Raw genomic sequence first — 13,649 nt, forward strand, 5'->3', positions numbered from 1 at the left:
TTAAAAGAAGAATGACTGAGGAAATAAAGGACTAAAAGTGACTATAAATTTTCAGCCCCAGGTGACGCAAAAAGTGATGCAATCATTAAAGAAATAAGGAAGTCGAATGGAAGATCCTCAAAGGCAGGAACCATTTCCAGCAGTATCAGTCTCCAGGGCCTTCTCTAGTGCCTGGCACACTTATTAAATGTGGGATTGAATTAAAGTCAGCATAGAGACCTGGTTTGAGGCTCAAGCCAAATTGTGATCTTATATAGATATAGATCCTACCTTGTCTGAGAAGGTTTCATTGAACCAAAATAGATTTGGTTGGTTTGGGTTTCAGGGAGGTAAGGAAAGAGCATTTAAAGCAGGGACCATGTGAGTAAGGTAGGGATGTGCTGGATCACGTGGGAGGAGGACACTTGTGGAGCAGGGAAGGCCAGGGGGGCTACATAGAGTCAGGTTAAAGTGGAACAACTGCAGAGGAAGCAATGGTAGTTTCATCAGTTATCTGTGTAAGACTTTGAGCCGGGGAGTGATAATGGTAAACGTTACATGGAACATATCAAGTGGAGAGCGCCATTTTTGAAGTTGTATTAAAACATCAACAGAAGTATTCAGAAGCAGCTTGGGTTTAGGCTTGAGAACGGAGGTCAGAGGGGAAATAGAGAGAGACAGAGAAAGAGAAAGAGAGAAGCAGAGAGAGAGAGAGAGAGAGACTGAGACAGAGAGATAGAGATACAGAGGGGAAGAGAGATAGAGAAACAGAGAGAGACAAAAATACAGACACAGAGACAGAGACAAACACAGATACAGAGACAAAGAGACATGGAGAGAGAGACACACAGACAGACAGAAACAGTCAGAAAGGGAGAGAAGGATGGAGAGACAGAGAATTAAGTTACGCTCTTTAAAGTAGGGCAGCTCGGTGCCCCAGGCACCAAGTACTGTGCTTGGAATCATGAAAACTCTTCTCCCTGAAATCAAGATCAAATTCAGATACTTACTAATTATGTGACCCGGAGCAAGTCATTTAATCTTGTTTGCCTTAGTTTCCTCAGCCATAAAATGAGCCGAAGAGGAAAATACCAAATCCAATTCAGCGTTCCTGCCAAGAAAACCCCAAACAGGGGCACAAATCTTTGAACACAACTGAACAAACACCAAGGATGGGTAGGAACTGGTGGAGACAACATGGAAGGATTACTGAGAGATGGGAGGAGAAGGAAAACAATGAATGAGGGCAGAGGACACTTGGATGTGTTTTATCAATCACACCAAATAACAACCAAGAAATTAATAATAATAATAAACAATGGCAAACAGGGCATTAACTTTGTGATAGTGTCCTAAAGGCTATAATTATGTGCCGAGGATAAGCCAAATCTCTTAGGTCTCCTCTTGGGATTAATTTCTTGGATAGCAGGTTTCAGGGAACTCAGAATTTTTGTATCTACTTTCTTCTTTGGCAGGAATCCCTGGAGAAGGACCAGGATTGTTTAGAGCCAAACCAAAGGCAAATTTTTATTGTATATCTAGCTCTAATTCACTCTATGACCCTAGGCTAGTTGATTCACTGCTCAGTTTCCATTTTCCCATTTACAGAACGACAGAAACATCACCCTATGTATTACTCAGAAATTTTTTTAACCTGATAAAATGATTGTGAAATGTATTTCATATGAAAAAAATATTGATTTCTATATTGAAATAGAAGCCATGAGGCAAATAGCTTCCCCCAAAGATGAGATGAATTTCTGAAAGAGAGATTCGTACATGAACGATGAGTTGGATGTTGTGAGTTCCTCGCCTTTGGTGGTGATACGCGATTCAAGAACTCCGACTTTCCAGCAAACTTCACACACAGTCATCAATCCATTCACCAAGTATTTATGAAATAGCTTTACTGTGCTAGGTATATAGCTATGCTGGGTGCTGGGGGAACCAAGACAAAAGGCTAATCCCAAGGCTCACTTATTTTATTGGAAGAGAAATCAAGTTCCCAAGCAAATCAATCTGACAACTATACAAAATAGTGCAGAGGAGAGGAAAGGATGCTAACAACCACTGGGATCAGTAATGGCTTTGTTTAGAAAGTGGACCATGAGCTATGATTTAAAATCATATGTCCTATGATTTTATTGACCATATTATGGTTATTTGCCATAAAATCATCTCTAAGGCAGAGGTGAGAAGAGAACACGTGCCAGACCCAGGGTTGACGATTAACTACCATAGATACAGAATTAGCATATGTGCATGTGGATTATGAGTCTGACAAAGTGCAATAGTGACTTTGCATCTTATACAAATGAACTATTTTTGTCATTACAGAAGAAAGGTAAAGACACAAATCATTTACTCAGAAAATAACAGGGGAAAAAAAAAGAATGCTACTGGATCAAATGGGACTAATGTAGATTTACCTCTAGATAAAAGCTATGAAATGGGTAAAGTCCCAGAATGGAACCAAGAGACTCTTGGTGGGTGACATTCACACAAATCCAACACATCTTCTGCAAACAAAGAATGATCAAATAAATGGTTAAATAAAGAGGGCATGTTAACCAAAATGGCAAGGTCCATGACAGCTATCTTAACAAAAGTGATGGGAGGTTTGTTCTAAAGGAGGTTTGTCTCACTGATGAGTAAAGATTCTGTGAGGAAATGGTATTAAAAACAAAAACAAAAAATCCTACAATATAGTATTGCAGGTGAGAAAAATTTGGCATCTAACGAATATTTTAACGTACATAATTAAATAGCCATAATCCTATACCAGAAGTTTGCTATTATTTAGAAATAAATAGCTGACAAATGACCATTCTACAAATGCATGCTAAAAATATTCCCGAGACTATAACAATGAAACAATACTAAAACAGGAGCATTATCACAGACAAAACCAATGTTCAAAAACACAGTGTACATACACACAGAGATAATAATGATAAATAATAATAGCAATGTGTCTAATTGATGTCTTTAGAAGGAAATCTCTTAGTATTGTCTAAGACTACATAGTGTGAAAAGCACTCAAATATAGGAATCTAATGGGAGAAATGAAAACATTTGTCAAAAAATAAATAAATATATCCCATTATTCTGTTTGCTATGGGAGTTTTTCTGAAGATGCTTTTACTGAGTGTCTGAGAGATAAATCTACAACCAAAGCTTTTATCCTATCTCCCCCTCAATAAAAACAAATAAACATATCACCATCCTTTTATCCATCGGCTCAAGAATTCACTGGACATTAAACATAAGAAAAGAATGATGGAATAGAAACTAATCCCAGAAGCATTGATCTGTGAGCTCCATCTAGCATAAATAAGAAAAGGGGAAGAGAGGGAGCTGTTATTTATATCATGTTTTTATTCAGGCATCAAAGACACCAAAATCATCCGTAGCCTCCCAGGCCATCGCCACTTATCCTGACTTTATTTGTCATTAAGTACATCAAGAGGGATTTGACCTCCGGTCTTGTGAGCCATACTGAGTTTCAGAAAGTGATGTTATAATACAACAAACAGGTAACCTTACATGTCTTTGTTCCCACTGGATTTTCTCCTTCCCCCTGGATCTCACCTGTTCCCTACTTCCTCGGTAGGTCCCAGAGAATGGTATCCTCTAGTATATGGGAAAACAAGTATGTTGGGCACTGATTCATTTTAAGCTTGAAGAGGCTTCAGAGATAAGTCAAGAAATCCAACTCCAGGTCTAGGAAGAGGAAGGAATTTTCCCACATTCACATGGGTGATAAGTGACAAAGCTGGAAATTAAATCCAAATCTCAAATCTAGGAATCCACGTGTTGCCACATCGATTGGGAAGATTAAAAACCTGCCTGTGTCACTGATCACAGTTCTGTAGGCAATAATGACATGCTCATGAGAAAATCCATCTGGGGCATCAGCCATTCAGGAGCTTGGCTAAAAGTTAGAAGAATGTGTGGTTTTTTTAAATGAAAAATGCCACTTTCTGACAAATCCTATTCAGAGATGGGATTTGAAATTACATTTCTTATATACTTGGGAAAAGAAAAAGCATTTTATACTTAGAATACATCTTTCATTCATTGATCTTAAAATCCATATAGACCTTGGGGTTTATATATTGGTAATTTTTTTCTTCTTTTATAGTTATAATAACAATTGTGTATTTATGTTTTATAGTAATTTTAATTCAATTTTAACTAAAATGTTTATTTCCTACTTTTATTCAGAAAAAATGTGCATAAAAATGTCAAAAACATAAAACAAGAATAAAACTATTCCACAATAAAAATTATTTTTAAAAAGAATTTCTTGAATTTCCTCATTCTCTCTTATATTATGGGATGATGAGATTTAGAGCCGAAAGACATCTTTACTAAGTGTCTAGTCTACCTCCCATTTTACTGATAAGAAACTGAGACCTAGAGAAAATTATAGGCTCATATATTTCAAGTATAAGGGGCTCTTACAAAATATCTAGTTCAACACAATCATAGTACAGATAAGGAAAATGAAACCCAGGGAAGAAATAGGATGTGATAAAATTCAAACAGCTAATAAGAGTGTGCTGTTGTTGGAACCTGGAGACTCCAAAGCCAGCGCCTTTGAAGACGTTCATGTTTTCTGTGTGGTATAAGAAGCCTCATGGCTCCTCCTTTGTACCCTCATGAAGATTTTCTAAAATTTTTCTCTTTGACTCTTGGTCTTCCTTTGGTTTTAAAGAGCTGTTTAGATGATTCAGTAAGGGAAGAAAAGATAAATAAGCATAGAGGTAATAAACTCCAGATTATAGAAGTAAACATTACTTAATTACATTGCTATTAATATATGAAATCTATGATGAATTTTGAGGCATTTAATTACGAATTTGACAAGATAATCTAGGGGTAGTTGATGATTATACCAGCAAATTGTTGGGGGGAAAACCCTGACAGTTATTAAGTCTTATAACAGACATCAAATTAACTTGTTCTAGCTGTCTGGCTAAATAGGCAGCAGTTAATTATGAAGTGCTTGACTATTTGAAGATGTAATCTCTTTACTGCGTATTAAGTGGGCAATAAAGAAAACATTGGGCAAGGTGGCAGCTCAGTCAAATGGCTCACTGGCACCCTATGGCAGGAAACTACTGAAGAAGAAACTTGACTTTGGGCCTCTTCCCTCTTTCCATTTTCTGTCTTCTTAGCATGAGAAGAGCTTAATTCCAAAGAGAAATAAAGAAGGAACTCAAGATGGGGGACCAGTGTTCACTAGCCTCAGCATTTGAGGTAGTTTTCTCTGTCAGATCAACAACTCTGCTATTGAAGGGAATATATCCTTGCCAACAGTGTTCCCAAGCATCCTCAATTCTCTTCATAAACCGTCATGGATCAATGAATTTCTTTCAGTTCTTGTAGTTAATCATTTTTTGATTTATATTTACCATCCTTAAGGACTTTCATGGCTAAGCCTCAGAGACAAAAGTTAAGTTCAAATCCCTCTTCAGACAATATCCAAATCTGAGGGAGTGAAAGAGCTGGGTGTCCTTTCTGGGTCTTAATTTCCTCAGGATTAAATGGCATCCAAGAGCCTGGCAAATTTAGCTACATCTTATCTCTATACACAGTTGCCTTTTCCCCATCTTGTTACTTGTGTGTCTGGACCGTTTTGTATAATTTCATCTTAAAGGAAATTTCTCTTTCTCATCTCGTTCTCAATTGGCTCATTTTTTTTTAAAAGCTTCTTTATGTCACCCGTCCCCTTTCCAGTAAGAGCCATGAATGTTTTATGTTAGACCAGAAATGGGGCAGCTTTTATAAAAGAGTTAACAAAATTTAGAGTTGCCAGTTTTAATATGAGGCTCAAAGTACAATAATATCTAAAAAAGGATTTTAAAGTTTAAAATGCTATAGAAATGGTTATTACTATTTTTATAATTATTTTCAGCTTGCATAACAATTCATAAACTGAGGTTTTACGTTAGTTAATCTTATCTATTTTAGTCTTTAGGAGGGTCCAAACAGTCTAGAATTCAAGGATTCCATAAGCAAGTCTACTTTTACCTGTTGGGATTCCTCAGCAAAGATAGGACCTCGGTCCAGAACATGGTGACCATGGTAATGGAGAGTGGAAGGGAGGTCAACAGACACTGTCATGAGTGGGTAAAGGGAATATCCTATTGACATAATGAAGTGCTCAGTCCAGCCTCTTCTTTCTCAGAACAAGAAAGGGAAAGCTGAAAAGCACAAATATGGATAAAGCCCCATTGTGTGCCAGATACTTATTTACTTATAGTATCTTATTTGATCTTGATGAAAACTCTGGGAAGTGGGTGCTATTATTTTCACCATTTTACAGTTGAGGAAAACTGGCTGCTATTTGTTGATGTGGAGAAAGAATTATTGATCAATGATCAATGGAAAGAAAATTGGCTTTCAAGTCTGAGAACATGAAGTTGAATCTCTGTTCTGTCCCATACTCAGAATTTGATCTGAGCTCAGTCATATAGTTTACCCCTAGACTTCAAATCTTCCTTTGTAAAACAAGGGGGTTGAACTAGAAAACTTGCAAAGTTTTTTTCTGGTCCTAACTCTCTGATCCCATGATTCTCTTCTGTGGTAGAGAACACCATGCTTTTCATCTCATCAAAAATGTAGTCGTTCCTGAAAATGAACAACATGAGACGTCCTTGCAATAACAGTTCGTCTAAACCCAAGACATAAAACTTCATAGTTTGGAGCTTCATGACAAGCAGAGCTACAGCTCCATCATGCTTGGTACATGGGGCATAGAGATTCTGACTCAAACAGCCATGCTTCATTCTACACAGTCATAGAATCTCAGACTTTTGGGAAAAAAAGACTTTGGACATAAATCCCCTTTACAACATTTGTGACAATAGTCATCAGTCAGCCTCTGCTTGAATATTTCCAGTAAGAGAACATTTTCTCTCTAGATCCATGGCCTTGTGCTCTTATGGAAATTTTCCTTAACTTGGCTCTTCTCAGCAATGACTCAAGATAATTCCACAAGCCTTGTGATGGAAATAGCCATCCGCATTCAGAGAGAGAACTATGGAGATTGAATGTGGGTCAAAGCATAGTATTTTCACCTTTTTTTGTTGTTTGTCTTCTCTTTCTCCTGTTTTCTTTTTTTTTCTTTTCCCCTTTTGATCTGATTTTTCTTGGACAGCATGTTGAATATGGAAATATATTTAGAATGTTTACCATGTTGGATTGGTTGATGTTTAGGGAAGGGAGGAGGGGTAAGGGAAGAAAAAAAATTTGGAATACAAGGTTTTTCAAAGGTGAATGTTGAAAACTATCTTTGCTTCTTGTAGTATATGAAGTCAATAATTACATGAAAGAACTGAGAGTCACCAAAATGTTTAAAGCAACACTTTTTTATATTAGCAAAAACTGGAAGCTAAGTAGATGCTTATAAATTGGGGGATGTATAAATATATTTTGATATATGAATGTAAGGGATCATTAGGGAGATGTAAAAAATAATGCATATAAAGAAATCAAAGAGACATGGGAAGAGATATCAAATTATGTATAGTAAAGTTACGTCTGAGATAGATTGATAGATAGATATAGAAATAGTGAAAACAATGTTAATGGTATATGGGTGGAGCAATAGAAATGACTAAAATTGAATATTACAAAGTTATAATAACAAATTTGACCCCAAAGAAAAATGAATGAATGGAAAAAATGAATGAACATTTATTAGGTACTTATAAATGCTATATGGTTAGTATTACTAGTACATTGTAGTATTCCAGTAGTACTACTTTATTATGAAATTATAATGACCAAATCTGACCCCAAAGAAAAACAAATGATTGGGAAAAAAAGAAATGAGCATTTATTAAGTACTTACTACATGCTACATGGTAAGTAGTACTACATGGTATTAAGTCTGAGTAATAAAAATAAACAACTGATGCCCTCAAGGAGCATTCATTGGACCAGAGGGAAGCAATACATATGTAGAACAGTGATAGCCAGGAAAGGATACTTTCCATGGTGAGGGGCCTAAAAGGGAGTAGATGACATAATACTTCTAGGAACACAACACATTTGAATTAAATCTTTTCCAGAATTGGGGGGATGGGGAAAGAGGAGGTCGAGTGATCCAGTTACCAATTTGTAAAGCAGGGCTCCAAGGCAAAAGTCCCCAAGATGAAAGGGTTCACATCTATAAGGATAAGTCTCAGATCTGAAAAGCAGGAAGAAGATTGAGACTAGGGTGAGTAGTATGAAAAAAAGATCTGAGAAGTCATGTCCCTTGCTTCATTTCATGATGGAGGGGTGGGAGGTAGAGACTATGGCCGAGATCGAAGACTTGGATGACATCTTCCTTAGTTTTGTGGGTTCTGATTGTTTGTTTATGTCGATGTTCATTCACTCTCTTCTATATTCTTTGTTATCAAAGAATGCTCGTTGGGAGGGGTGGGGGACAAGATATAGAGGGGGAATGTAGGTGATGTAAAAACAAAAGATACCCATAATTTGTTTAAAGTAGAGACATATGTTGTATTACAAAGGTGTTGTTTTTCTTTTTATTTTCCCCCAATGGGGGGAGGTGAGAGAGAAAGATTGAAAATAAATGAGTGTTAACTGAAAAATTAAAATTTCAATTAAAAATGTAGAGACATAAAGAGAAGTGGTGTAAATGGCACAGCTGCTCTGGGAAGCTATGCTTTGCTTCTTCCAAGGCCTGCTGGGCCTCTGCTCCTGCATTCAGATAGCGTTCAGAGGCACAGAAGTCCAGACCCTTTCCTGGCTTCTTAAGGAAAAAGAGACCCCAGAGATACCTGCACTCCAGAAAAGTTCACCAGACTTGTCCCTTTAGACTTCAGCCTTTCAAATACAAGAGGCTTTTTCTGCTCCTCCCAAATGTGAATTATGCATGATGTTTCTGGCTAAAGGTAAAACCATTCCAATGCTTCCCACCTTTTATGTAATGGTGACCCAAGGACTGTTCTACATACAGTTCAAAAGTTGATCTTCTAGTCAAAGACGATCCAGAGGAATGGGGTGTGATCTACCCTCCTTCCAACAACTATAAGGTCATGCCAGAGTTCCCACTTGGCTTAGAGGGCAAAGTTGGCAAGATACTGGTCCCAAAACAAAGGATTTACTATTCTAAAAGAACTTAACAATCATCTCAGGTAACCCATCATTTTTTAAGAGGGTGGGAAAACCAACTGAAATCATTTGCCTCTAGTTAGTGGCCCGTTATTCATGTCCCAAGTAAACTTTATCAGTGAACCATTTTCTAGAATGAATAGTTGAAGAGAATGAATATTGAATCTTAGAAAAATGAATTCTGAAACAAAACAGGCAGAGCAGCCACTGGACTCATCAGAGTAACTTCAAGAATGTAATGAGGCTTGATTGATGGGAAAAGCTTCACAACCCAAGGAGAGCACTTCTTGGTCCATGGACTATCTGGAATGATTAGCGTACCACTAAAAGTCATGTCATTTGGCCACAGTATCATGATTTCCTTTCCCTGTGACACTGATTGTAATCCCAATTATAGTTTATCACATCTTATCATTCCCAGAGGAAACTGAAAGCATGATGTCAGTTGGATACAGAAATTTTCCCTTGTCTTCAAGAGGAAAAGTTACTGAAGCCCAACCTTCTAACCAGACATTGTTCATGTATGTCACGTTCCAAAAAGGTAAAATTTTGAAGCATTTATATCTAAAAGAATACCGACTCTTCTAATCCTCAAAGTCCTGGATTCTGTTCCTCGAATGTTTCCTTGAGTTTTTGTTGTTCAATCATTTCAGTCCTGTCCAACTCTTCATAGTCTCATTGGCATTTTCTTGGCAGAGATATTGGAATAATTTGCCATTTGTTTCTCTATTTGATTTTACAGATAAGAAAACGGAGGCAAATAGGATGAAGTGTCTTGTTCAGAGTCACACCACTAATAAGTGTCTGAGGATAGATTTCATCTCAGGTCTTCCTAACTTCAGGTCCAGCACTCTATCCATTGTGCCACCCAACCCTCCCATAATAAGATCCTAAATCAAAACATTCTATAAACGGTAAAAATCTGGTATCTCCTCAGAAATTTCTAGGAAATGGAGATTCTTTAGCCTTTTTACTCCATAAATCATTATCTTTCCAACCTCATGCTGTAGTATATGTCCATTCATTCCCCATGTTATTTTTTGCAGAGATGGAGAAAAACTTACATAGTCATATTCTTATTAAAAGTTATCGTTTACAAATTAAAACAACTCTACTCCTTCTCTCCCTCCCTCCTCCTTCATTGTCTCCATTCTCTGGCACTACTACCACTGCCACCACCCTAAGTCACTCCCTGCACAACTCTGGGTTCTTAGTCCTTCTAGTAGTCACGGCTCGCAAAAATTCAGAAATCTTGCAACATGGTGGACATTGTCAACAAAGAAAGTGAACCGGACCTACAAGATATGGAATCTGATAAAAAAAAAAGTTAAAGAAAAAGAATCTGGTAAAGCTGCAAATAGAGCAAAGCTCACAAGTCGACTGTCCAGATGATGCAAAATCCTTAAGCTCTTGTAGCTCTTCAGGAAAGATTAAATGGTTAAATCAGAAAATCAACTGGATAAACTTTGCTAAAAGTAGTTAAGGGACTTGTGAATGTCCTCAGTAATCTTCAAGTGAAATGGCCCAAATAAAAGCCAATTCTGTGAGGAAGTTTGTACTCTTGAAAGAAAATATATTGTTCTTTACCAGCTACTTTTGATAAGAGAAGTGAAATTATCAATGCAATTTATAAACCTTCAAACACATAAGATGACTGGAGACCAGATGATGATGAAGAGATTTCAGAGAAAATGAAAGAGAAGGATAAGCTTGAAGATGAGAAAAAAAGATGAAGAAAAAGAAAATCCTAAAAGATTTCCTGAATTTTGGCTGACTTTTTCAGAGTGACTTACTCGGTGACGTGGTTCAGGAACACGATGAACCTATTCTGAAGCACTTAAAAGTAATTAAAGTGAAGTTCTCAGATGTTTATCAAACTACAAGTTTACATTAGAATTCCACTTTTAACCCAATGACTATTTCACAAATGAGGAGTTGAGAAGACATTGGATGTAGTCAGAGCCAATTAATTCTTGCCCCTTCTCTTTTGACAAACCACAAATTATGAGTTGCACAGGGTGTCAGGTAGAATAGGGAAAAGGGGAAAATGACACTTTGAAAACTATTGAGAAGAAACAGAAACACAAGGGATGTGGAACCATTTGAACTGTGATGAAAACAGTTTCTGATGATTCTTTCTGCAATTTCATTTCTGTTCCTAAAGTTACTGAGGTAGAGACCTGGATGATGATGATGATGAACCTAGACTTGCATCAGACTGAAAGGCGTTACTTTTTGTGTCAGTTTATAGTCCTGAGTGGTATTATATTTCACAGGATAAGCTATGAAAGATGATGATGATGATGAAGAGGAGGAAGGGAAAGTGACTGATGATGAGGAAGGGGAAGAAAAAGCTGATCAAGAAAATAATCCAGAATATGATCTGAAGAAAGATTCAAAGCCAGCCAAGTACGAACAGCAGTGAACAGTGTGTGCTGTGGCCTGAAGGATCATTGCACTGCCCCCAGCCCAAAAAACAACTAGAAGTTATTTACAACCTTATGTTTTATATTTTCTTGGTAGAATCAAATAAAGTTTTTATTTAAAAAGGAGAAAAAAGGAAAAAACAAAATTTAAAAACCAGTTCAAATGATAGGTTCATTCTACCTATATTTCTATATATTTTCTGCCAGATATGTAGAATGCAGTGAATTGCCTATCACATATCCATTGCTACTTATGAAGTTTATTTTTTTCCTGCAGCTGAGAAAATTAGACATTAAAAAGCAGTCTTGCATCTACCAAAATGCAAGTGTGAACAAAGAACCAGCAGACAAATTGTAAATCATTATCATTTTTGTTAAAGTTTAATTTATTATGGTGTTGGGGTTGAAGCTCAGGAGAAAGTTCCCTTACTTTATATGTCAATATATTATTTACTCATACCTTGAATGTATTTAAATGGGTACTATTGTTTATTTTTAACTTACATCATACAAAAATATTCTTGATCATTAAAAAGTCTGAACTATTAACATTAAAAATAAAACCCTGTGAGGTTTTACCTCAAGTCTATCAGATTGGCTAATATGACAGAAGGAACATGACAAATGTTGGAGCAAATGTATGAAAAATGGAACATTAGTAGACTATTGGTAGAGTGGTGAACTGATGCAATCATTCTGGAGAGCAACTTGGAACTAAGTTCAAAGGGCTATAAAATCGTGCAATATCACTGCTAGGTCTATATCCAAAAGAGATTTAAAAAAGAAAAAATATATATATATATATTAGTAATTCTTTTGCGAAGAATTGGAAATTGAGGAGATATCCATCGACTGGAGAATGGCTGAACAAGTTGTGGCTTATGATTGTGTTGGAATAAGAAATGATGAGCAGGTGGATTTCAGAAAAATCTGGGAAGATTTATATGAATTCATGCAACATGAAGTTATCAGAACCCGGAGAAGATTGTACACAGTAATAGCAATATTGTCAAATGATCAACTATGAATGGCTTGGTTATTTTTAACAATGCAATGATCTAAGACAATTCTGAAAGATATTATCCACATCCAGAGAAAGAATTGATGGCATCTGAATACAGATCAAAGCATACTTTTTCAGACTTTATTTTCTTTTGTTTTTTTGTATGTATCTGTTTTCTTTCACAACATAATTCTATGGAAATATCTTTTGCATGACTGCACATGTATAACCTTTATCAAATTGCTTGTCTTTTCAGTGGGAGAGGGTGAGGGAAGGTGAGAGAGAATTTGAAACACAAAACTTTAAAAAGTGAAGGTTTAAAATTGTGTTTATATGTCATTGGGGACAAAATAAAACTTTAGAAAATCTGAAAAAAAGCATTCTTTTCTATTATTGTCTACAAAATCCCCAATCCTTTAATTCATTCATGTTTTCAAATATCTTTAATAAATTGTGGTTCTTTGAATCCTTTGCCATTTCTCCCCGTCCCATTACTTTGGTAGAAACATTATTTGATCATTGGAGGTCTTCCTTATGTTGAAACTAAGTCAACCCAACTGTGCCATGAAGCTCGCCCTCCTTGGAATCCAGTCTTTGTACATGTCTGGACAACCAACAAAATCTTTGATAAGCCACAGTTAGTTCTTGTTAGTTCTTGCCGATCTCTTTTGTTTGTTGCTCTTTGGGATTATTTTTACTCATGGAAACTAATGCTATGTGCAAAACCTTGCTTTTCAAGGCAATTAGGCTCTTTTCAAAGATCTCTCTTCTTCCTGAGGCTCAGCAGGACCATTGACAGGACATGTGTAAATATGGGCAGCCAGAAAAGAGGAGACAGGAGACTTCTAGCTGTGCTCTGACCACCCTTAAATGGGGCAAGGCTCCATGATCACTCCAGTCCCGGGGCCAAGTAAACCCTAACCCCACTTGGGCAGAACCTCCGCCTAGAACAGAATGTCACAGAACAGAAAGCATTCTTGGCAATGAGGCCCAAGAAGCCAGATGTTAATTTGTGGGCTCTTCCCGTCCCTCTGGAGGACTCTTCCCCCAGCTGGAAGGACCCAGGAGCATGGCGTGACTCCTGTCTCTTTTGACTTTCTATTCGG

At 36.9% G+C, this 13,649-nt stretch overlaps 1 pseudogene; it reads left to right on the forward strand.

Annotated features, from left to right (window-relative positions):
* Positions 1 to 10,336: 10,336 nt before the first annotated feature.
* LOC100927929 lies at positions 10,337 to 11,539 on the forward strand (annotated as a pseudogene).
* The last annotated feature ends 2,110 nt before the right edge of the window (positions 11,540 to 13,649 follow it).

This window comes from Sarcophilus harrisii, chromosome 3 (assembly GCF_902635505.1).
Source record: "Sarcophilus harrisii chromosome 3, mSarHar1.11, whole genome shotgun sequence".
In the NCBI taxonomy this organism is placed as follows: Eukaryota; Metazoa; Chordata; class Mammalia; order Dasyuromorphia; family Dasyuridae; genus Sarcophilus; species Sarcophilus harrisii.